Source organism: Durio zibethinus, chromosome 24 (assembly GCF_047325235.1).
Source record: "Durio zibethinus cultivar Kanyao isolate XHJ-2024 chromosome 24, ASM4732523v1, whole genome shotgun sequence".
Taxonomy (NCBI): domain Eukaryota; kingdom Viridiplantae; phylum Streptophyta; class Magnoliopsida; order Malvales; family Malvaceae; genus Durio; species Durio zibethinus.
Window position 1 is genome coordinate 13,029,626 of NC_143185.1, and position 24,644 is coordinate 13,054,269.

Here is a 24,644-nt window from a genome sequence, read left to right on the forward strand (position 1 = left end):
GATAATTTTCAAAATTTAACCTTGATGCTATTGCCTTACAGCGTGCATATCTTTAAGTTAAAATTAGACAACTCTTCATAAAAAAACTCAAATTTGACTTCTGTTTATTTCATTAGAAAGCAGATTCAACATGCTTTTCAACGGTATATAATAATCATAGCAATAATCTATCCATTAATAAAAAAATTCCATTTTGATTCACTATTGCTGATCATAGTATCTCATTTAAAAATAGAATTTCTTCTTCAATCTTTAAAAACTCAAATCCCTACTTTCAGCCTTAAACTCCATTCAATAATCATCAATAAATCTTAAGAACATAAAATAAACAAAGCCCAATAATTTACCCAAATAGATCCTGAAGATTAATGAAAAATTTCATAATTTTCTTAGTTTTTCTTTCAAAACTTTAACTCCATATAATAAGAACCAAAATGGTTTTTTTTTTTAAATAAAAAGAGGGCATGTATTCACCTTTAAGGGATTAACTTGATTGTAGCCTCCGATTTTAAATCTCCAACTTGATTTTTCATATTCTCTAACCCCAAGGAAGATAAGAAAGAAAAACTCTCATTTCCTTTTTGTTTCTGGATAGCTAGGTTTTCTTTTATTTAATATCCCAACCTTTTTTGTTTGACTAATTAGTCTCTTAATAAACTGATAGGCTTTGGTATTAGTTTAGCCCTATGTTTTCTTTCATTTAATAACTTAACCCTTTTTCTTTTACTAATCAATCTCTTAATAAACTAATAGGCCTTGGTATTAGTCTAGCCCAATTATTATTTAGGCTAGGGTATCATAAGTAGCTTTTGTTGCACCACCCCAGGGAGCTGTTGCCTAATTCAGGGACTTAGTCTTGGGTATGGGGCAGCATTAACCACAGGTATAGGTTTGAGCTCAGCCTTTTCCAAGTGCACGCAAACTAGTTGTGGCCACAAGCTCCTGTGAGTTATCGAAACGACTAATCTCTAGACAACATGGCTAAAAGGTGTGCACGGCCTGGATTTTGCCCCAGGGACTTTACCATGGATGTATCCAATGAAAGGCCCATCATGCACACCTACTCCCCCCGTGGGGAGGAAAAGGGGCACTTGGATAACCATCCCCTAAAGAGCATAAAAGATTTTATAGATATGTTAGCAATAGACATTAAAATGTCTTAAATAGGGTCACTTTTTTCAAACAAGTATATCCCACACCAAGGGTCCATTGGTGCCAGTGGTGGTCAAGGCATGTGCTTGCTCTAGGCCTAGCATGTGCTGATGGTGTTTGAGGTAAATTCCCATAATAGCATGTGCGATGGTGTTTGAGGCAACTGCTCACATGAAAGAGCCATATTCTTTTGATGCTGATTGAGGCATATGCCTGCACTAAGGGCCAATATGTGCTGATGATGGTTGAGGCAATTACCTATACCAAAAGCTAGCTTATGCCAATGGTAGTCAAGCAAAGTGCCGTACTAAAAGCTAGCTTGTGCCATGATGGTGAGGCATTGGCCTGCACCATGTGCCAGTATGTATCGATGATAGGTGAAGCCATGGTCGAAGTTTGATTCCTGGCCATGGTGCATATGCTGGGCTCAGGCATGTGCTGGTGTTGTATTTTTTTGCTAAGGGCACTATCGCTAAAGCATTACGAAAGAACTTGATTGGTGGCATTAGGGGTTTCGACGATTAGAAGAAGAGGCTAGGATTGGGGTGTGTGCACATGATGTGGGATAGGTGCTAGTCCTTAGCCTTTATATGGCCAATTATCCCTCAAGCAACCTCGATTACTCACACCCTCTTAAAGAGCATAAGGGCTTTTATAGGTTTAGAGCCTGTAGCCATTCAAGTGTTTGAAATGGGGATGCTTTTTTCAAATGGCCACAAAATCTTTTATGCTTCAATTTTTTAGCTGAATTTTTTTATGGATGCCAAAAAAATACAAGGATCGGGTATACCAAATTTGGGGCTAAAACTCCTTCTAAAAAAATTTTAAAAAATCCTAAGCCATGAAAAATTTTAAAAATCATGAAAAATAGAAAATGAGTCATCTTGCCATGAAACTTCACATGAAGGCTTAAAGGAATGTTATATGAATTTACAAGCCATAAAAAGAGCACTGACATGGCAAAAATATGAATATGTGCTTGAACCCACCTACTGCTTAGTCATAGTATGCATGGTGAGTGGCCCAAGCCTAGGATACCTTCGCGTGGTGCGTGGCCTAGCATGTGTTGATAGTGTTTGAGGAAACTACCTGCTTGTGCCAATAGTGGCTAAGGCAAGAGCTCCCTTCTACCAAAAAGGTGTCCAAGGTAACATCCTACACGAATGGGTCAACATCTGCTAGTAGTGTCCAAGGCAAGAATGGGCCAGCATCTACTAATGATGTTTGATGCTATTACCTACACAACAATCGAAGGTTAAATACAATCGATGGCATTCAAGGTAATAACCTATATTAAGGGCCAGTGTGTGTCGATGGAGATTAAGGTAAGAGCCCACACCAAGGGTGAGCCTATCTCTATAACAAATACTAAAGGCATTTGGTCACCGTTTACTTGGACGCTATGTCATCACCTGATCAAATCGATTGCAATAAGGAACACACTTCATCCCCAACCTTAGAAGGGTGCAATGCAAAAAAATGAAGTAAGAAGGCTTTAATGCATGAGAAGGGGAGATGGATGAATCAAAGCAACAAAGGGTTAAATCTCAGAGGATCGAGGCAACAAGGCCATTTTGCCACTTACAATACCCCATTGAGTTAAATCATTTGCAAAAGATTCTACCCATTGCTCAATAAGAATTGAGCTCTAAAGAGGCCCATGCATCTTGTCCACCATAGGGGCTACACCTATGAAATGTGCCTTCGAAGGCCATAGGCCCCTACTAAAAGTCGACAATCAGGTGGTGGGCACGTGTATCGTTTCTAGCCCAAATTTTGACTTAGAGGCATTTAGTCATAATCCAGTGCATGATAGCTTCATGTCTCTGGCTTTTTAACCAAGTGCGATGACCAATTGTATGAATCAATGGTTCCTCTCATACTAGGTTGACTTACTATTGTGATGCTGCCATCAGTAGGGTAAAACTAACTTGTCTCACGATAGTCTAAACCCTACTCATGTTCCCTATTGGTGGCTAAACAATCCAACACTTGGTAAATTCTACTTCATAATGATAGGAAGAGCTAACATCGAAGGATCAAAAAGTAATGTCACTATGAATGCTTGGCTGCTGCAAGCTAGTTATCCTTGTCGTTACTTTTTTAACACCTCTAGCTTCAAATTCTGAAGGTTTAAAGGATCGATAGGCCACACTTTTAAGATTTGTATTCATATTGGAAATTAGAATCAAATGAGCTTTTACCATTTTTTTCCAAATAAGATTTTTTTTCTCGTTGAGTTTAACTTAGGACACCTACATTATCTTTTAACAGGTGTGCCACCCCAGCCAAACTCCTTACCTGATAATTTTTTTGTCCAGATTGATTAATTAAGGCTAGCTTTGGGTCTAAAAGAAGGGGTCGTGCATCGTCTTTGATTCATGGATAAATAAAATAACATTGAAAGTAGTGGTATTTCAATTTCGTCTAGGGCTGTCGCTTATTCTACACCTCTCAAGTCATTTCACAAAGTCGGACTAGAGTCAAGCTTAAATGGGTCTTCTTTCCCCTTTTATTTCGCCAAGCCCATTCTTTTGGTTATGGTTTCACTAGATAGTAGATAAGGACACTAGGAATCTCATTAATCCATTCATGTGCATCACTAATTAGATGACGAGATATTTGGCTACCTTAAGAGAGTTATAGTTACTCTCACCGTTTATTCGCACTTCATTGAATTTCTTCAATTTGAAATTTTGAGCACTAGGCAAAAATCACATTGTGTGACCATCTGCAGGGATCATTATAATGCTTTGTTTTAATTAAACAGTTAAATTCCCCTTATTCATAATAGTTTTGAGTTGAATGTTCATCGCCCAGGGAAAGCACTTGAGGGAGCCGTTCCTAGTCCATCCCCTGGTCGGTACGTGATGACTCGCTCTCACTACAAGAGTAGCTCAAGCAGTGCACCAATAATCGATGGGTTTGGGACTAGGACCCTTGTGCCCAAACCTCAAAGCCATTCCTTTTCCTAAGGTTACAAATCCATTTTGCCAACTTCCCTTGCCTACATTGTTTCATCAACCAGAGGCTGTTCACCTTAGAGACTTGATGGGCTTATGAGTATGATCGGACAGGGAAAGCACTCGATCCTCAGAATTTTCAACGGCCACTAAGGGTGTACCAGACACCATGCAATCTATAATGCTTTTCTAACTACTGGACCCTACCTCTGGCTAAACTGTTTCGAAGGTGGGCATGTCATTAAATAGAAAAGATAACTCTTTCTAAGGCCCCCGTCGACGTCTCTAAACACTTTAACATTGTCATCAATTACCATGTCATGATCCAAGAATTTTAACCTGATTCCCATTTAAAGCTCGTACCGGATGTGCTTTCAATCGAGCTTCCCTTATCTTTTAGGATCGATTAACCCATGTGTAAATGTCATTCACATGGAACCTTTCCTTCTTTGTCCTTCAAGTTCTCATTTCAATATTTGCTACTACCACCAAGATCTACACCAGCAACTGCTCCTCTCGACCTAGTGCCTCAAATTTTATGATAACTATTGTGCTTTTTTACCTATCAAAGCTGGCCTTTGCCTCGACGGTCAAGTATGGGTCATGCACTGAAGTGCCATCCATTTTTGGGGCTAGTTGATTCGGCAGATGAGTTGTTACACACTCCTTAGCAAATTTTGACTTCTATGGCTACTGTCCTACTACCTTAATTGACCAACTCCTTTTATGGGTTCTAGGTTAGTACGCAGTTGGGCACTGTAACTTAATTTTTGGTTCATCCTACATCGCCAGTTCTGCTTAACAAAAATGGTCCATTTAGAGCTCTCAATTCCGTGGTGTGGCTCAACGAAGCAGTCGTGCCATCCTACCTATTTAAAGTTTGAGAATAGGTCAAGGGCATTGCACTTTCGATGCCTCCAATCATTGGCTTTATCCTATAAAACTCACTAAAGGCTCTAGCTATCCTAAGGGCACCTTTGAAGGGACTAGTTAGTAGACGATTCGATTAGTGTTTCACCCCTATACCCAAGTTAGATGAAAGATTTGCACGTCAGTATCATCCTCTGGCTTCACCCCACTCAAGAATAGTTCACCATCTTTCAAGTCTCGACAGTAAAGCTCACACTTGAACCTTTTTTAGAATATCAAGGTCGATCAGTGGTGCACCTGCAAAGGATCATGCCAATTAGCTTTCTTGCATTTTACGGGTTTCCTAACCCATTGACTCGTACACATGTCAGACTCTTTGGTCCATGTTTCAAGACAAGTCGAATAGGGAGCTCGTAGGCCGACACTGAGAGCATGCGAGTGCCAAGGCATGCCTAGTTAGCACGTGCTACATTCTATGATTGTGGTAATGACATTTTTGTGGGCATATTGAAAGCCTAAGCTTGGGCCACCACCATTGCCTGTGTTGGTCCATGCCCCGAGCTGATTGATGTACTGGTTCTTACCATTCCACATCCAACTGGGGTGCATCGTCAGCCTCCATCTACTTCTTTCCCAATAATTTGAAGCATTATTTGACTCTCTTTTCAAAATCTTTTTTATCTTTCCCTTATAAGACTTATTCGTTATCGATCTATCATATGTACTTAACCTTAGATAGAATTTAACACCTGATTAGGGTTGTCTTCCCAAATAACTTTCCTCATAGACAATGCCTAGTGGTACAATAGGGTCCTGGCACAACGGGGCTCTCACCCTCTTTGGTGCCCCTTTTTATGGGACTTGGGTCGATCTACTACTAATGACGCTTCTCTAGACTACAATTTGAACATCGAGGATGCCTGATTCTCAAGCTAGGCTCTTTTTGATTCACTCATTGTTGTTAGGGGAATTTTGGTAAGTTTTTTTTTCCTTTGCTTACTGATATGCTTAAACTTAGTGGGTAATCCTACTTAACCTAGGGTCATGATGTGAGCATCAACTGAATGATGTGGGGGGTTCGATGGGGTTTCGATGGAGAATAAGCATGCTTTACCAGAGATGAGGCGTATAGTGAGCTTTACCACTGATGATCATGGCACTATCGTTACTGAATACTCATTTTTAGGCCAACCATAATTGATGAGATCATGGGAGGCCAGTTTTTACCCCCTCACCTAAAGCTTGATAGGCAAGGTGTTGAAGGTGACAATGCTTGACACCCAGGTAGGCATGCCCTTGGCCTAATGGCCTAGGGCATAACTTAAGTTCAAAGATTCAATGGTTCATAGGATACTACAATTCACACCAAGTATCACAGTTTATTACTTTCTTCATCGATTCAAGAGCTAAGATATTTGTTGCCAAGAGTCATTTTCATTATTCTTGATAAAAGGAGCCATGGTGCCACCAGCGAATACACCGCGAATGGGATGGTGATAGCACAAACACTATTTTTCATTCTGGCTCTTTGGCATGATTTACTCAAGGGTTCATTATTTGGTCATGGGTAATGATGCCAATCATTTCATCCACCTGGAGGTGGAATGAAAGGACCATCACTCATGCCCTGGGCCAAAAAAGGTTTGGGGCATAAAGGCACCCCTACCTTCGTTAAGCTAGTTCGATAATGATCTTTTTGTAGGTTCACCTACAAAAACCTTACTACAACTTTTCCTTCCTCTAAATGATAAGGTTCAGTAGACTTCTCGTGACATGAGCAGTGAATTATCCACATCTTTTTAATCCAAACACTTCACCAGATCATTCAATTGATAAGAACGATGGGTGGCATGTACAACGAGTGGGGACATAGTCAATGCGAGTTGAAGACCCGTATTTACTAGGAATTCCTCATTGACGACCAATAATTGAAATGATCTATCCCTAGCACAATGAAATTTCAAAGATTATCCTAGCCTATTGACCAAGGCTATAGACTAGTTGAATACATCAATGTAGCGATGTGTAGCCCAAAACATCTAAGGGTATCACAAACCTAGTATTGCTTCAAACTTCTTTGGCCTAAGTGGCCATAGTCCCTCTAAGAAGCTAGCCACAAAGGATCACCTCTGCATAGCTAGTTAGCAAGCTGAGGTCTCGTTCATTAATAGAATTAACCAAGTAAATCACTCCACCAACTAGGAATGGCCATGCACGACCACCCATAAAATCAAGAAAAAGCTCTTAATCTATCAATCCTTACTATGTTTAGACCTAGTAAATTTCCTTATGTTGAGTCAAATTAAACTGCAAGCTCCACTTTTAGTGATGCCCTTCCATCAATTCATTTAAGTTTTATCATTGCAACCATATTCTCTTCGAAACCCAAAGACATTGATTTCTCATAAACTGTTGGTAGAGTCTTAAAAGTAACATTCATTGATCCTTGGTCAACATCATTTATGGTTGAGTCTAGGACAAAATCTGATCATCTTCAAGCCTCCAAATTTCATTCTTAATTAATGAAAACATCCTTGGCAAATGCTTTCACAGTTGTTCATCTTTCATAAATCTAAGAATTTCACCTCTGACTATTGAATATGAATGCCTCTACCTGTCCCAGTTAATCATTACTCTGATTTCGAAGGCCAACATAATAGGACCCAAATCTTATGATGTTATCCCATGCTAATGTATTCAAGTGTAGGCCTTTTTTGAGCACTCTAATTTTTTCAAAGTAATAGTGTTGGAGAAATGACTTGGCCAGTTAAGGCTAGTAGCTTATCGTCTTTAGTACCAATGAGTAGACTAATGCTCATCGTAAGGCAAATAAGATAACCCAACCCTAGTTTCAACTACGAGCTTTTTAACTATAACAACTTAAATATATGCTATTGGAGCTAGAATTATTGTACCTGTTGGCACTAGACTTATCCTCCAATGGATCTTTATTAAGGGATTTAGATTGTACTCATTCCAATTATCAAGCTTATAGAGCCTAGTATTGTTATTTATTATCACACCTCCCCGTGTCAAGGTAGGGTAATTTGCATGCCTACTATCTTTTTTGGATGTGGTAGCCATTTTTTAGGCTCCCTCTCTAGAATCAAACCCTATTTCTCTGTCACCTATCACCACCATAGTAGGCCACTATCCTACCATCGAAAGTTAATAGGGAAAAATTCTGAAGGTTTAAAGGATCGATAGGCCACACTTTTAAGATTTGTATTCATATTGGAAATTAGAATCAAATGAGCTTTTACCTTTTTTTTCCAAATAAGATTTTTTTTCTCGTTGAGTTTAACTTAGGACACCTACATTATCTTTTAACAAGTGTGCCACCCCAGCCAAACTCCTTACCTGATAATTTTTTTGTCCAGATTGATTAATTAAGGCTAGCTTTGGGTCCAAAAGAAGGGGTCGTGCATCGTCTTTGATTCATGGATAAATAAAATAACATTGAAAGTAGTGGTATTTCAATTTCGTCTAGGGCTGTCGCTTATTCTACACCTCTCAAGTCATTTCACAAAGTCGGACTAGAGTCAAGCTTAAATGGGTCTTCTTTCCCCTTTTATTTTGCCAAGCCCATTCTTTTGGTTATGGTTTCACTAGATAGTAGATAAGGACACTAGGAATCTCATTAATCCATTCATGTGCATCACTAATTAGATGACGAGATATTTGGCTACCTTAAGAGAGTTATAGTTACTCTCACCGTTTATTCGCACTTCATTGAATTTCTTCAATTTGAAATTTTGAGCACTAGGCAAAAATCACATTGTGTGACCATCTGCAGGGATCATTATAATGCTTTGTTTTAATTAAACAGTTAAATTCCCCTTATTCATAATAGTTTTGAGTTGAATGTTCATCGCCCAGGGAAAGCACTTGAGGGAGCCGTTCCTAGTCCATCCCCTGGTCGGTACGTGATGACTCGCTCTCACTACAAGAGTAGCTCAAGTAGTGCACCAATAATCGATGGGTTTGGGACTAGGACCCTTGTGCCCAAACCTCAAAGCCATTCCTTTTCTTAAGGTTACAAATCCATTTTGCCAACTTCCCTTGCCTACATTGTTTCATCAACCAGAGGCTGTTCACCTTAGAGACTTGATGGGCTTATGAGTATGATCGGACAGGGAAAGCACTCGATCCTCAGAATTTTCAACGGCCACTAAGGGTGTACCAGACACCATGCAATCTATAATGCTCTTCTAACTACTGGACCCTACCTCTGGCTAAACCGTTTCGAAGGTGGGCATGTCATTAAATAGAAAAGATAACTCTTTCTAAGGCCCCCGTCGACGTCTCTAAACACTTTAACATTGTCATCAATTACCATGTCATGATCCAAAAATTTTAACCTGATTCCCATTTAAAGCTCGTACCGGATGTGCTTTCAATCGAGTTCCCTTATCTTTTAGGATCGATTAACCCATTTGTAAATGTCATTCACATGGAACCTTTCCTTCTTTGTCCTTCAAGTTCTCATTTTAATATTTGCTACTACCACCAAGATCTACACCAGCAACTGCTTCTCTCGACCTAGTGCCTCAAATTTTACGATAACTATTGTGCTTTTTTACCTATCAAAGCTGGCCTTTGCCTCGACGGTCAAGTATGGGTCATGCACTGAAGTGCCATCCATTTTTGGGGCTAGTTGATTCGGCAGATGAGTTGTTACACACTCCTTAGCAAATTTTGACTTCTATGGCTACTGTCCTACTACCTTAATTGACCAACTCCTTTTATGGGTTCTAGGTTAGTACGCAGTTAGGCACTGTAACTTAATTTTTGGTTCATCCTACATCGCCAGTTCTGCTTAACAAAAATGGTCCACTTAGAGCTCTCAATTCCGTGGTGTGGCTCAACGAAGCAGTCGTGCCATCCTACCTATTTAAAGTTTGAGAATAGGTCAAGGGCATTGCACTTTCGATGCCTCCAATCATTGGCTTTATCCTATAAAACTCACTAAGGGCTCTAGCTATCCTAAGGGCACCTTTGAAGGGAACTAGTTAGTAGACGATTCGATTAGTGTTTCACCCCTATACCCAAGTTAGATGAAAAATTTGCACGTCAGTATCATCCTCTGGCTTCACCCCACTCAAGAATAGTTCACCATCTTTCAAGTCTCGACAGTAAAGCTCACACTTGAACCTTTTTTAGAATATCAAGGTCGATCAGTGGTGCACCTTCAAAGGATCATGCCAATTAGCTTTCTTGCATTTTACGGGTTTCCTAACCCATTGACTCGTACACATGTCAAACTCTTTGGTCCATGTTTCAAGACAAGTCGAATAGGGAGCTCGTAGGCCGACACTGAGAGCATGCGAGTGCCAAGGCATGCCTAGTTAGCACGTGCTACATTCCATGATTGTGGTAATGACATTTTTGTGGGCATATTGAAAGCCCAAGCTTGGGCCACCACCATTGCCTGTGTTGGTCCATGCCCCGAGCTGATTGATGTACTGGTTCTTACCATTCCACATCCAACTGGGGTGCATCGTCAGCCTCCATCTACTTCTTTCCCAATAATTTGAAGCATTATTTGACTCTCTTTTCAAAGTCTTTTTTATCTTTCCCTTATAAGACTTATTCGCTATCGATCTATCATATGTACTTAACCTTAGATAGAATTTAACACCTGATTAGGGTTGTCTTCCCAAATAACTTTCCTCATAGACAATGCCTAGTGGTACAATAGGGTCCTGGCACAACGGGGCTCTCACCCTCTTTGGTGCCCTTTTCTATGGGACTTGGGTCGATCTACTACTAATGACGCTTCTCTAGACTACAATTTGAACATCGAGGATGCCTGATTCTCCAGCTAGGCTCTTCTTGATTCACTCATTGTTGTTAGGGGAATTTTGGTAAGTTTTTTTTTCCTTTGCTTACTGATATGCTTAAACTTAGTGGGTAATCCTACTTAACCTAGGGTCATGATGTGAGCATCAACTGAATGATGTGGGGGGTTCGATGGGGTTTCGATGGAGAATAAGCGTGCTTTACCAGAGATGAGGCGTATAGTGAGCTTTACCACTGATGATCATGGCAGTATCGTTACTGAATACTCATTTTTAGGCCAACCATAATTGATGAGATTATGGGAGGCCAGTTTTTGCCCCCTCACCTAAAGCTTGATAGGCAAGGGGTTGAAGGTGACAATGCTTGACACCCAGGTAGGCATGCCCTTGGCCTAATGGCCTAGGGCATAACTTAAGTTCAAAGATTCAATGGTTCATATGATACTACAATTCACACCAAGTATCACAGTTTATTACTTTCTTCATCGATTCAAGAGCTAAGATATTTGTTGCCAAGAGTCATTTTCATTATTCTTGATAAAAGGAGCCATGGTGCCACCAGCGAATACACCGCGAATGGGATGGTGATAGCACAAACACTATTTTTCATTCTGGCTCTTTGGCATGATTTACTCAAGGGTTCATTATTTGGTCATGGGTAATGATGCCAATCATTTCATCCACTTGGAGGTGGAATGAAAGGACCATCACTCATGCCCTGGGCCAAAAAAGGTTTGGGGCATAAAGGCACCCATACCTTCGTTAAGCTAGTTCGATAATGATCTTTTTGTAGGTTCACCTACAAAAACCTTACTACAACTTTTCCTTCCTCTAAATGATAAGGTTCAGTAGACTTCTCGTGACATGAGCAGTGAATTATCCACATCTTTTTAATCCAAACACTTCACCAGATCATTTAATTGATAAGAACGATGGGTGGCATGTACAACGAGTGGGGACATAGTCAATGCGAGTTGAAGACCCGTATTTACTAGGAATTCCTCATTGAAGACCAATAATTGAAATGATCTATCCCTAGCACAATGAAATTTCAAAGATTATCCTAGCCTATTGACCAAGGCTATAGACTGGTTGAATACATCAATGTAGCGATGTGTAGCCCAAAACATCTAAGGGTATCACAAACCTAGTATTGCTTCAAACTTCTTTGGCCTAAGTGGCCATAGTCCCTCTAAGAAGCTAGCCACAAAGGATCACCTCTGCATAGCTAGTTAGCAAGCTGAGGTCTCGTTCATTAATAGAATTAACCAAGTAAATCACTCCACCAACTAGGAATGGCCATGCATGACCACCCATAAAATCAAGAAAAAGCTCTTAATCTATCAATCCTTACTATGTTTAGACCTAGTAAATTTCCTTATGTTGAGTCAAATTAAACTGCAAGCTCCACTTTTAGTGATGCCCTTCCATCAATTCATTTAAGTTTTATCATTGCAACCATATTCCCTTCGAAACCCAAAGACTTTGATTTCTCATAAACTGTTGGTAGAGTCTTAAAAGTAACATTCATTGATCCTTGGTCAACATCATTTATGGTTGAGTCTAGGAAAAAATCTGATCATCTTCAAGCCTCCAAATTTCATTCTTAATTAATGAAAACATCCTTGGCAAATGCTTTCACAGTTGTTCATCTTTCATAAATCTAAGAATTTCACCTCTGACTATTGAATATGAATGCCTCTACCTGTCCCAGTTAATCATTACTCTGATTTCAAAGGCCAACATAATAGGACCCAAATCTTATGATGTTATCCCATGCTAATGTATTCAAGTGTAGGCCTTTTTTAAGCACTCTAATTTTTTCAAAGTAATAGTGTTGGAGAAATGACTTGGCCAGTTAAGGCTAGTAGCTTATCGTCTTTAGTACCGATGAGTAGACTAATGCTCATCGTAAGGCAAATAAGATAACCCAACCCTAGTTTCAACTACGAGCTTTTTAACTATAACAACTTAAATATATGCTATTGGAGCTAGAATTATTGTACCTGTTGGCACTAGACTTATCCTCCAATGGATCTTTATTAAGGGATTTAGATTGTACTCATTCCAATTATCAAGCTTATAGAGCCTAGTATTGTTATTTATTATCACACCTCCCCGTGTCAAGGTTGGGTAATTTGCATGCCTACTATATTTTTTGGATGTGGTAGCCATTTTTTAGGCTCCCTCTCTAGAATCAAACCCTATTTCTCCGTCACCTATCACCACCATAGTAGGCCACTATCCTACCATCGAAAGTTAATAGGGAAAAATTTTGAATGATGCATCACCGACCCAATGATCGCGTGACCCATCAAGTTATCATGAATCATCAAACTAATGGGCAAAGCCCACATCGACCTTTTATTTAATAAATGCATCCCTTTTAGAAGTTGGGGTTTTCTTCATGTATTAGCTCTAGAATTACTATAGTTATCCAAGTAGTAGATACCATCAAACAAACTATAATTGATTTAATGAGCTATTCACAGTTTCACTGTTTGAATTACTTCATACTTACACATGTATGGCTTAATCTTTAAGACAAGTATATGACTACTTGCAGGATCAACCAAGTAGCATTCTTTTGAGACATTGGCACAGCATGGGTCTCAATGCACCAATTGAGTGATAGAAAGAGATAATATGAAGCACAAGTATTGTGCATGTCAAACATGTAAAATGTATAGCATTGGATGAACAAGGGTCGAGGGCCCATACCTACAAAACATTTCACATTTAAGAGCACGATCGAACACTAGTGCACAATGTAGCCACAAGGTTTTGGGTGGTACAATTGGGATACAGGGCATGATTGAGTTCCAACCCATAGCCCCTAAAGACACAAAACGGATGAAGGATGGTAAGACATCCAGTTTCCATCGATTTAGGTATGCAACACAAGATCCTGATTACACCCTCAAAGCACGTTAACCACATGAGGAGAGATTGAAAAGGATGATGGGTTGATAGTTTGATGCACCAAGCATGGAGCCTGCCAACATGCACAACCATAGCACCATTCATATGCCCATTGTGTACAAGTGACAGCATCCACGCACATCGGTCCATAACCCACCCAATCAATTACTCGATGAGCAAGTAGAGGAAATGACACACAAGGCTATGCCATAACCTCTTGGCATGGGAAAAACACAAGCAATGGCCACGAGAATACCCCTGCCATCCAACAGGTAACAATAGCATAACACCACCAATCTTGGTCTAGCCAAAACTATACTCGTAAACTCTACTATCACTTTCCCAAAGGGACATTGCCAAATTCTGGGACTTGTTCCTAGGGTCTTGGGTAGCATTGGCTGCATGCATAAGCTTGGCAAGTCCAAGGCATTTTTAAGGTTGACGAAAAGGGACCACATCACTGCCAAACATCGGGGTTTCGACAATTGAAGAAAGAGGCCAAGAGTGTGCAAACATGATGTGCGAAAGGTGCTAGTCCTTAACCCTTATATTGGCCCCATATCCTCTAAATAACCTTAACTACTCACTTCTCTTAAAAAGCATACGAGCTTTTACAGGTTACAACTAATGACCATTCAAGTGTCTAAAATGGGGATGCTTTTTTCAAATGGCCACAAAATCTTCTACACTTTGATTTTTTAGTTGAATTTTTTTAGGGATGCCAACAAAAATACAAGGATCACGTATACGAAATTTGGGGTAAAAACACCATAAAAAAAATTTTAAAGATCCTAAACCATGAAAAATTCTAAAAATTATGAAAAAAAAGAAAATGATAAATCTTGCCATGAAACTTCACATGAACACTTAGGGAATCGTTATATGACTTTACAAGCCATAAAAATGGCATTGGCAAGGTAAAAATATAAAGATGTGCCTAAACTCATCTATTACCCCATCATGGTGTGCATAGTGCATAGCTTGGGCCTAAGATAACTTCGTGTGCTGTGTAACCCAACATGTATCGATGGTGTTTAAAGAAACTGCCTACATAAAGGGCCAGCATGTGTTGAGACCAAGGGCCAACACGTCTTGACGGTGGTTTAGGCATGTATATGTGTCACGATCCACATGCTAGTCCAGGCCTAAGGGTTCTCCTGAGTCAATAAGCAATTTTGATTCTAAGGGGACAAGGTTTAATAGCCAGAGGGATTAGGCCTTGAGAACTACTAAAGGCCTAGTTCACAGTGAACTAGCCCAGAACAGTGGTATTTGTAGTGATCAAGACTCAAGAGGCTTTGGCATGGTGTTCAGGTTTAGCAAAATCAAACTAGCCCTAGGTGCGAGCTCCTATAAATGCTTTGGCATGGTAGAAATATGAAGATGTGCCTGAACCCACCCATTGCCCAATCATGGTGCATATGGTGTACATCCTGGGCTTAGGATACCTTTACATGGTGTGCCGATGTTGTTTAAGAAAACTACCCATACAAAGGGCCAACGTATGCCAATAGTGGTTGAAGTATGTGCCAAGAGCAATGGCCAACATGTCCTGATGGTTGTTGAAGGATGTGCATGTCGCAGGGGTTCATCACAGGGGTTTGCATGTTGGCCTAGGCCTAAGGGTTCTCTCCAGTTCAAAGAGCAATTTTCATTCTAAGGGGATAAGGTTTGAAAACTAGGAGGACCATGCCTTAATGCCTACTGGAGACCTAGGTCATAGAGAACTAGCTCAGAACAGTGGTATTGGCAATGATCAAGACTTTAAAGGCTCGGTACGATGTTCTAGTTTTACAAAATTAAGCCAACCCTAGGTGCGAGTGTTGATGAACACTTATATGAATTTACAAGCTATAAAAATGGCATTGGGACAATAAAAATATGAAAATGTGCCTGAACCCACCTACTACCCAGTTGTGCTGTGCATGGTGTATGGCCCGAGCCTAGGATACCCTCACTTGTTGTAAGGCTCAGCATGTGCCAATAGTATCTAAAGAAACTACCTACACAAAGGGCTAGTATGTGTCAAGACTAAGGGCCAATATGTCTTGACAATTGTCAAGGCATATGCATGTGTTATAGTCCGTATTCTATTCTAAGCCTAAAGGTTCTCTCCAAGTTGATGAACAGCTCTGGTTCTAGGCCGATAGGGTCCAATAGCTATGGAAACCAAGCCTTGAGGCCTATTGGAGGACCAGGTCATGTGAAACTAGCCCAAAACAGTAATAATGGCAGTAATGAAGACTTGAAAGGCTCAGGCACGATGTTTAGGTTTGACAAAATTTATCCAACCTCAAGTAGGGGCAACAGTGAACATTTATATGAATTTTCAAGCCATAACAATGACATCGATACAATAGAAATATGAAGATGTGCCTGAACCCACCAATTACTAGATCGCGGTGCACACGGTGCATGGCCCAAGCCCAAGCCCAAGATACCTTTAATGGTGTGATGCCCAACATGTACCAATAGTGTTAAAGGGAATTACTTGCACAAAGGGCTAGCATATGCCATTAGTGGTCGAAGCATGTATCGAGACCAAGGGCCAACATGTCCTGATGGTGGTCGAGGCATGTGCATGTGTCACGGTTTGCATGCTGGTCCAAGCCTAGGGGTTTTTTTCCAAGTCGAGGAGTAGTTTTGATTTTAATGGGATAGGGTCTGACAGCTAAGGTGACTAGGTCTTGAGGCCTATTGGAGGCTCAAGTCATAAGGAACTAGCCTAAAACAGTGTTATAATAGTGATCAAGTCTCAAAAGATTCAACATAGTGTTCAGGTTCGACATAATTGAGCTAAGCCTAGGTGCTGGTGCTGGTGCTGGTGAGTGCTTATATGAATTTACAAGCCATAAAAATGCCAAGGTGCCAATGATAAGGACTACTTGTTAGAAGGTTCTAGAACATCTCAAGATATGGTGCGGGTAGTTAGGCACAAAAAGGCTTAAAACTATTTGGAGACAGGCTAAGCGCACGAGTATGGAAGGGCCTAGAGAAGCTTAGAGACAAGCTATGGGCATAGAAGGGTCTAGAGAAACCTATAAAAAGGCCAGATGTATGGGCACTAAAAGTTCTAGAAGGGCCAGGCATAAGCACAGTGCCAAGACTATAATGCCCAGATGAGAAAGTCTTTAAAAGGCCCTAGTTGTAGGCAAAGTGGCACTTAGATGAAGAACACTCTGGAACCTACTAGGCACAAGCACTCAGTAGAAGTGCCTAGATATTTCCAGACTCGAGGCTTGACAAGGAGCCTAAAACCAGTAGAAATCTAAAGAGGTCTTAATTAACCTTATTGGAGCCTTAGCACCTTAGAACTATCCAGAAGGCCCTTAATGGCCATATACTTGGATTTATTATAACCACAAGTACCAAGAGGCTTCAAATATAAGTAGGAAAGCCTCTCTCTCATTTGTATATAAGCCATAACCAAGTGACAACAAGAGAAGCATGAGTGTAAAGCATTAAGATTTAGGCTTTAAAAACCTTTGTAAAAACACATAGGGATTGTGTTCCAAGGGAATGTGTACATACCCTACCAAGTAAATAAACTACTCTTATCTTAACCATTTCCTACCTAGCTTTCTCTTAAACTCATAGAAAGTTAGTCGAGTTCCAACACAAGTGCAAGGCACAAAGAGTCATTTAAGGGCTAACTTAGGCATACGAATGGTAGTTTCCTACCTAAGGTCGTATAGTAGCTAGGCTTAAGCTCTTAGCCCATGACAATTGGTATTAGAGCTAGTTTTAACTAGAGTTAGTATCATAGTAGGTTTCAAACCTTGATGACGACCAGTGTTTATGTTGGTTCGAGTTCACATGTAGTTTAGTAAGCTAGTGTGCCGATTGTGTTATTGACTTGCAATGGGAAGTGTTGTACGGGCAATTGCTAGTTGTTAGTGCTGAGAGTAGGGCACAAAGACGCTTAAGTGCTTCTAAGGAAATTATGGAAAATCCTTAGTTTAAGCTTTATGATTATGGCATGCACGTAAAAACATGTCTAGTAACCCTCAGGTGGAGTGCACGAGTGAAGTGCAAAAGGGTCGTTTACCTACATACAAGGGGAGAAAGGCTAGTTCAAAGGATATGTTGTCATCTATGGACTCTCGGTTGGTAAAGTGTGAGTTAGCCATGGAAGATTTGAGGGATTGGTTCGAAGACACTGAAGATCACATCCAAGAGTTGGATTCGACATAGAAAAAGCTCAAAGATGAGATGCATGATGCCTTGACCTAAGAGATGGAAGTGTTCATGTAGCATAACTAGGCTTTAAAGGTTTAAGTGGTAGCCTTGCAGAAAGAACTAGAGCAATTCAGGTGAAAGTTTGCTATGTTTCAAGCTGCAATGGTTGCAAATACGGGTTTGGGACCTATGGTGAAAATGCCCAAGCAAAGCTATTCACGGGAAGTCACTCGACCAAAGAAGTCAACAACTTTGTATGAGGGATAAGGCAATACTTTCAAATGGTTGGTATAATAGAGAAAGCCAAGGTAAACATCGCTACCATGTACTTAACTAACATGGCCCTGCTGTGGTGAACTCGAAAGTGCAATGGCATGCAGTGAAGGGAGACTATAATCACCACATAGGATCAGTTTGTAAGGGAACTAACAAGAGAGTTTAAGCCAGAGCATACGAAAGAAAAAGCTCAAGCAAAGCATCCCTGGCTCACTTAAAAGGAAAAATGCAAGACTATTGTTGGGAGTTCTCAAAACTATTGCTTATAATTCCCAATATGGGTGAGCAAGAAGCCTTATTCTACTTCCTTAATGGATAAAGCCATGGGTAAGAATCAAATTGAAGTGGCATAAGGTCTAAGACTTGAGTTAAGCAATTACGATTATCGAATCATTGGTCGAGTTTATGAGCACACCAAGTCTCTCGAGCCTAAGGACAGTCACTTGAGTGGGGTAGACAAGACTAACCACTCTTCATCAAAGGATAAGGTTGAGGATAAGCCTCGACATTGTAAAGCATGGGCTGAAGAGCCTAACAAGGATAAAGGTAAGAAGGCCATTACCTTTAGCTACTTCTTGTGTTACGGATCACATAGGCCCAAGGATTGCCCACAATGGAAGAAGCTTGCAGCCATTGTGAAGATTTATGAGGAGTCCAATGGCAAGAATAACGATTAAAGACTCTAATGGTGTGTTAAGGCTTAGTGCTATTCGGTTGAGCCAAGAGGAATAAACATTTCAAACTTTTGATGAGGACAATAAGAGTGCAGCAGTAGAGAGCCACCAGTCAAGCTAATAGGATTAGCAAAGTTTGGCCATAGAAAGCCACCAATCAAACCAAAGTGATCAGCTAGAACCCTTCCATTAGAGTGCATAGCATGTGACTCTTAAGAGAAAGTCAATTTGACAACAGAAGTGTTAGTGTCAAGGAAAGAAAAAAAAATGATCATGATCGAGTGCCAAAGGCCATCAAGACAAGAGACAAACATCGATCCAGCATGTGCATGAAGTGAAAATTGACATTCCCCTAGTAATGAGGGCATTGCTAGAACGATTGGGGGAGAATGTCACGATCCATGCTCATATCCTAAACCAAGAAGGTCACATGACACGTGACAGAACTTACTCAAGATGGCACAGGTAAAGCACTAGAAAAGATTGAGACCAAGGTCCTAAAGGCGCATACTTTACCCAAGTGTGTAGGCCAAGGCCAAGGTTAAAGTGTAAGAGTACACTCGAGGTGAGCTACATAGTGCTAGGGACGAGGACTACTCATTGGTAGGTTTTAGAACACCCTAAGATGTGGTATGGGTAATCTAGCATAGAAAAGACTAGAATTACTTGGAGATAGGCTACGCATGTAGGCACGGAAGCTTCCAGACAAGCCAAGTGAGTAGGCACTGAAAGTTCTAGAAAAGCCAAATACAGGCACAGTGTCAGGCATTATTACGCCCAGATGAGGAAGTCTCTAAAAGGTCCTAGCTACAAGTATAGTGGTGCCTAAATGGAAAAGGTTTTGGAACCCACAAAGTGTGGGCACTCAACGGGAGTGTTTGAACTTTTCTAAACCTAGGGGCTTAACAGGAAGACTAAAATGAACATATCTCTAGAAAGTCCTTAATCGACCTTGTTACAGCCTAGGCACCCTAGAACTATCCAAAAAACCCTTAATAGCCATACACTTGGATTAATTGTAACCACAAGTACCAAAAGGGCTTAAGTATATAGGAAAGCCTCCCCCTTATTTGTACAAAAGCAATAAGTGACAACATGTAAGGGAAGCAAGAGTGTAAAGGATTAAGAACCTAAGCCTCAAGAGCTTTTGTAGAGAACACATAGGGATTATGTTTTATAAGTAAGTGTACATACCTTATCCAATAAATAAACTACTCTTGCCTTAACCATTTCGTTCCTAGCTTTCTCCTAAACTCTTAAAAGATTAGTCAAGTTCCAGCACAAGTGCACAGCACAGTCAGTTAGTGCACATCGTAGAGCCAGTTAGAGGCTTTCTTAGGCATACGAATGATAGTTTCCTACCTAAGGTCGCATGATAGCTAAGCTTAGGCTCTCGGCCTGTGACATCTATGGTTAATGCTGCCCAAGACCCTAAACCAAGTTCTTGAATTGAGCAATGGCTCCCTAAAGTGGTGTAAGCATAAGCTATGGTCATGGGCTTGGTCTGGCCAAATCTCTCAAGTATTTGGTAGTCTCATGGTCCTTTTTCATCGATTATAAAAATAACTTGGCCTAGCCAAGCTTATGCATGCAATCGATGCTCTACCCAAGTCCTCAAAAACAAGTTTTTGAATTGGGCAACATCCCCATGGGGTGGTGATAGTAGGGTTTGTGTGTACAGTTTTAGCCAATCCAAGCATTGGTGGTGTCATGCTATTGTTGCCTATTCGATGGCAAAGGTAGTCTCGTGGTCCTTGTGTTTTTCTAGTGGCAAGCGATTATGGCATGGCCTGATACGTTGTTTCCTCTACTCACTCATCAAGTAATCAATTGGGTAGGTTGTGGACTAGTATGCATGGATGCTGCCACTTGTATGTAATAGACATATCAGTGATGTTATAGTTTTGTGTGTTGATAGGCTCCATGCTCAACACATCAAACTATCGACCCATAATCCTCTTCAATCTCCTCCAATGTGGTATCGTACCTTGGGGGCGTAATTAGGATCTTGCGCTGCATTCCTAAATCAATGGAAATCAAATGTCTTACCATCCCTTATCCGTCTTGTGTCCTTAACGGCTACAAGTTGGACTTTGTTTATGGAACGATTTGTCTGGCCTAGGCTTGGGCCACACGCACACTATGCTGATGTATTCAACGAGTCTATAGCCTTGGCCAGCAAGCTTGGGTAATCTTTAAAATTTCATCATGATGGGGATAGAAAATTGTAATTATTGGTTTTCAATGAGGAATTCCTAGTAAGCATGAGTCATTAGCTCGCATTGACTGCATCCCTGCCTTTACATACACCACCTATCGCTCCTACTGATTGAATGGTCAGGTGAAGTATTTGAATCATGGTGATGTGGATGGTTCACTGCCCATGATGTCGTATAAAGTCCACTGAACTTTATCATTTAAAGGAAGGAAAAGTCGTAACAAGATTTTTATAAGTGAACTTGTGAAAGGATCATTGTCGAAACCCACTCAATGAATAACCTATAAACTCATTAATGAAAGGGGTAAGGGTGCCTCCATGCCCCAAACCCCTTTTGGCCCTAAACAGGTGCAACAATCACTTTGTTTTACCTTCTGACTAAGCAAAATGATTGGTATCATCGCTTGCAATTGAATTACAAACCCCTAATACAAATCACACTAAAGAACTAGAATGAAAAAGAATGTGTCTGCGATTGCCATCTCATTCACAGGTGGCACCGTGACTCTTTTTGTCATGAAAAACCAAAATGACTCTCGACAATGGATATCTCAGCTTTTGCATCAATGGAAAACATGAGAAATGCGATACTTTGTGTGAATTGCTAAATCTCGTGAACCATCAAGTCTTTGAATGTAAGTTATGCCCCAAGCCATTAGGTCAAGGGCATGACTGCCTAGGTATCATGCATCATTGCCCCTTCCAACCCCATCGGGCTCTGGGTGAAGGGGCAAAAGATGGCCTCCCATGATCTGGTCGATCATGGTTGGCCCAAAAATGAGTCATAAGCAACGATAGCATCATGATCGCTGGTGGTAAAGCTCTCAGCATGCCTCATCTTTGGTGACACATGCTCATTGTCCATCCATACCCCATCGGACCTCCTATATTACTCAGTCGATGCTCGCATCGAGATTTCAGGTTAGGCAAGATCACCTACTATGTTTAAGTATATCAATATGTAGAAGAAAAGTAACTTACCAGGATTCTCCTAGTAACTTACTAAGATTCCCCCAATAACAGTGAGTGAACCAAAAAAAGCCCAATATGAGAATCGAGCACCCTCAACATTCAAATTATAGTATAGAAAAACATTTTCAGTGATGAATGAGGCCTATGTCCCTTAGAAAGGGGCACTAAAAAGGGTAAGCCCTATCATGCCTGAAACTTATCGCATCTTGAGGCATTGTTTTCTAGTTTGGTTGTTTGGGAATGCAGCCCCAATAGGATAGTAAATTCCATCCAAGGTTGAGTACAAGCGAGAGACCAATAGTAAACAAGTACTGCAAGGGAAAAATGATAAGGACTTTGAAAAGAGAGTCAAAAAATGCTTAAAATTATCGACAAAAAAATAGATAAAGGCCGATGATGAACCCTAGTCAGATGTGGAATGACGAGAGCCAGTGTCAATTAGCTCAATGTGTGGATCAACGTGTGTCATAGCGACAAGCAAAGCCCAAGCTTTCAATATGCCTACAGAGACATCATCACTACGATCATGTAATACAGCACATGCTATCTCGACATGCCTCAGCACTAGCGTGCTTCCAGCATTAGCCTATAAGCTATCCATCTGGCCTGTCTTGAAATAAAGACCAAGAAATCTGACATGTATATGAGTCAACAGGCTAGAAAACCTATAAAGCATAAGGAAGCTAATTGGCAAGATCCTTCATAAGTGCATCGCCAATCGACCTTGATCTTTTGAAAAAGGTTCAATTATGAGCTTGCCTGTCAGGACCCAAAAGATAGTGAACTATACTTAAGCAAGGTGAAGCTAGAGGAAACTCTAATGGAGGCTCGCAATGATACTGACGTGTAAATCGTGTCTCGTTTAGTAGCTGGTTCCTTTCGAAGTTTTCTTCAGGATAATTGGAGCTCTTAGCGAGTTCTATTAGGTAAAGCCAATTATTAGAGCCATAAGGGGCGTAATGCCCTCGACCTATTCTCAAACTTTAAATAAGTAGGGTGGCACAGCTACTTCATTGAGCTACGCCATGGAATCGAGAGGTCCAAGTGGGCCATTTTTGGTAAGCAAAACTGGCAATATGAGATAAACCAAAATTTGAGTTACGGTGCCCAACTACGTGTTAGCCTAAAACTCACAAAGGGTGTTGGTCAATTAAGATAGCAAGACAGAGGTCATAGAAGTTGAAATCCATTAAGAAGTATGTAACAACTTACCTACCAAATCAACTAGCCCCGAAAATGGATGGCAGTTACACGCACGACCAATACCCAACCATTGGGGTAAGGACCAGGCCCAAATGAGTAGGAAGGCACGATAACCGTGCAAAACTCTAGACACAAGCCTAGGCAGAGCTACAGTTAGTGTAGATCTTGGTGGTACTAGCAAAAATTTAAATGAAAACTTTGAAAGCCAAAAAGTGGAAAAGTTCTATGTGAATGGCACTTGAACATGGGTTAGTAGATCCCAAAAATAAGAAAGCCCTTCCGATAGCACGTTCAGCATGAGCTTCAAAAGAGAATCAAGTTAAATTTCTTAAACCGAGATGCAATGACTAATGATAACATTAGGGAGTCTAAAAACACTAGTAAAAGCCTCAAGAAAAGTTATCTTTTCTATTTAATGGCTTGTCAACCTTGGAAATGGCTTTATTGAAGGTAGGGTCTAGCAATCAAAAGAGCACCACACATGGCGTGGAGTTTGGTGCACCTCTAACAACTTTTGAAAATCTAAAGGATTGAATGCAGTCTGTGCTTAGTTGTACTCATAACCATATTAGATCTCCAAGGTGAATAGGCTTTGGTTGATGGAACAATGTAGGCAAGGGAAGGTGGCAAAATGGATCACAACCTCAAGAAAAGGATTGGCTCTGAGGGCTAGGCATGGGTGTCCCAAACTAGTTAGCTACCAATGCACTACTCGAGCTACTTTCATGGTGAGAGCAAGTCACTGCCTGTCGACTAGGAGATAGACTAGGAACTACTCTTTGAGAGGCCTTTATTGGGTAATAAACAGTCGACTCAAAATTTGTACCGACAAGGGGAATCTAACTATTTAATTAAAATAAAGCATTTCGATGATCTCTATAGTTGCTTACATAATGTGATTTCTACCCAGTGCTTTGAATGTCAAAGTGAAGAAATTCAACCAAGTGTGGGTAAACGATGGGAGTAACTATGATGCTCTTAAGGCAACCAAATGCCTCATCATCTAATTAGTGATGCACATGAATGAATTAATGAGATTCTAACTATCCCTATCTATTATCCAATGAAACATAACCAAGGGAATGAGCTTGGCAGAATCAGCGGAGAACAAAGACCCTGTTAAGCTTGACTCTAGTTCGACATTGTGAAATGACTTAAAAGGTGTAGGATAAATGAAAGCCCTTGGGCGAAATTAAAATACCACTACTTTTAACTTTATTTTACTTACTATTTACCATAGGTAGAATTGAGTAGGGAATAAAAATGGGAAGAAGTATGGATGCTAGTGCACAAATTCAAAATAGAAAGAAAGGAGTTATTTCAGGTGAAAATGCTTAAAAAATAACTATTGAAAGGCAAAATGAAGGAAACATCAGCATAATACAAGAAGATTTGGTGAATGATCATTTTCACT

The 24,644-nt window shown here is 40.4% G+C and overlaps 3 non-coding genes and 4 pseudogenes across 3 annotated transcripts; 2 read left to right on the plus strand and 5 right to left on the minus strand.

The window, feature by feature from the left end:
* Nucleotides 1-2,671: 2,671 nt before the first annotated feature.
* On the minus strand, nt 2,672-6,030 carry LOC149511933 (25S ribosomal RNA). The gene has a single exon (XR_016333445.1). It is a non-coding gene; the product is annotated as a 25S ribosomal RNA (ribosomal RNA).
* Nucleotides 6,031-6,259: 229 nt separating this feature from the next.
* LOC149511934 (5.8S ribosomal RNA) lies at nt 6,260-6,415 on the minus strand. Its single transcript, XR_016333452.1, has one exon. It is a non-coding gene; the product is annotated as a 5.8S ribosomal RNA (ribosomal RNA).
* Nucleotides 6,416-8,006: 1,591 nt separating this feature from the next.
* LOC149511935 (25S ribosomal RNA) lies at nt 8,007-10,922 on the minus strand (annotated as a pseudogene).
* Nucleotides 10,923-11,151: 229 nt separating this feature from the next.
* Nucleotides 11,152-11,307, minus strand: LOC149511936 (5.8S ribosomal RNA). Its single transcript, XR_016333429.1, has one exon. It is a non-coding gene; the product is annotated as a 5.8S ribosomal RNA (ribosomal RNA).
* Nucleotides 11,308-11,562: 255 nt separating this feature from the next.
* Nucleotides 11,563-13,365, minus strand: LOC149511937 (18S ribosomal RNA; annotated as a pseudogene).
* An 8,221-nt stretch (nt 13,366-21,586) lies between these two features.
* LOC149511938 (5.8S ribosomal RNA) lies at nt 21,587-21,741 on the plus strand (annotated as a pseudogene).
* Nucleotides 21,742-21,990: 249 nt separating this feature from the next.
* Nucleotides 21,991-23,828, plus strand: LOC149511939 (25S ribosomal RNA; annotated as a pseudogene).
* Nucleotides 23,829-24,644: the final 816 nt, after the last annotated feature.